Raw genomic sequence first — 383 nt, 5'->3', positions numbered from 1 at the left:
CCGGAAAGGAAAAGAGGAATCCTACTAGGACTTGGGAGTCCTAGTAGGACTCCCCACACTTGGCGCGCCCCTCTAGGGCCGGCCTCCTCCTCCTACCTCCTTTATATACATGGGCAGGGGACACCCCAAAGGCACAACAGATACACAACTTGATCATTGATCTATAGCCGTGTGCGGTGCCCCCCCCCCCCCCCATAATCCACCTTGGTTATATTGTTGTGGTGCTTAGGCGAAGCCCTGCGTCAGTAGCTTCATCAACACCATTATCACGCCATCGTCCTGACAGAACTCTCCCTCGAAGATCTACTGGATCGTGAGTTCATGGGACGTCACCGAGCTGAACGTGTGTAGATCGCGGAGGTGCCGCACGTTCGATACTAGGA

The sequence above is a fragment of the Triticum dicoccoides genome, chromosome 7B, assembly GCF_002162155.2.
Source record: "Triticum dicoccoides isolate Atlit2015 ecotype Zavitan chromosome 7B, WEW_v2.0, whole genome shotgun sequence".
NCBI classification, from domain to species: Eukaryota; Viridiplantae; Streptophyta; class Magnoliopsida; order Poales; family Poaceae; genus Triticum; species Triticum dicoccoides.
Note: the sequence above shows the minus strand (reverse complement) of the source record.